The sequence below is a fragment of the Penaeus monodon genome, chromosome 15 (assembly GCF_015228065.2).
Source record: "Penaeus monodon isolate SGIC_2016 chromosome 15, NSTDA_Pmon_1, whole genome shotgun sequence".
Taxonomy (NCBI): domain Eukaryota; kingdom Metazoa; phylum Arthropoda; class Malacostraca; order Decapoda; family Penaeidae; genus Penaeus; species Penaeus monodon.
In genome coordinates this window covers 33,662,359-33,663,047 of record NC_051400.1, presented here as the reverse complement: position 1 = coordinate 33,663,047, position 689 = coordinate 33,662,359, and positions in this window count along the sequence as shown.

The following is a 689-nucleotide window of genomic DNA, read 5'->3' as shown; positions in this document are numbered from 1 at the left end:
CCTCCTCACTCTTGCACCCACCGCACGCCCCCCCTTCTTTTTTGTATTGTGTTTTTTTTTTTGGTTTTGCCTTCTTTGTGTTTTCTCTCTTCTACATCTTTCATACTTATATTCGCTCTCTCTTCGTCTAATTCTCGCTATATCTCCCATCATCTCTACTTCTCTTATTTTCTCTCTTTCTATTCTATCCTCCTCTTCTACTCCACTTACTTACCTCTTCACCACACAAGCCATTATATGTTTTCTCACTTTTCTCAACTCATTCTCATTCCTATAACACCCTTTTTCTTCTGAGATATATCTGATATGTCTTATCATATTATCTACAATTACCATTCTCTTTTCGTACTCTATCCTACATTGCTCTTGCTGCCCCTCGTTTTATCCTCTTTTCTTATCATCTCTTCCCTCCCACACCACTCATCTTACCTACCCATCATTCCGTTATTCATCTCCCTTTTTTCCACATAGCCCCCCTTTCTACCCCAAACCCCATTCCGTCACTGTCCTTCTGCCTCATTCTCATTCATGCCTACTTATAATCCTCTTATACTCGTTAATACTCATCGCCCCCTCTCCTCATCCCCCTACATTCCATCATAACTCTTCTCTTTCCTCTCTACAAAATCCTCAATCCTACTCTTAACCCTCCCTACATCCTAATCTCTCTCCAATTCTTCTTTGATTTC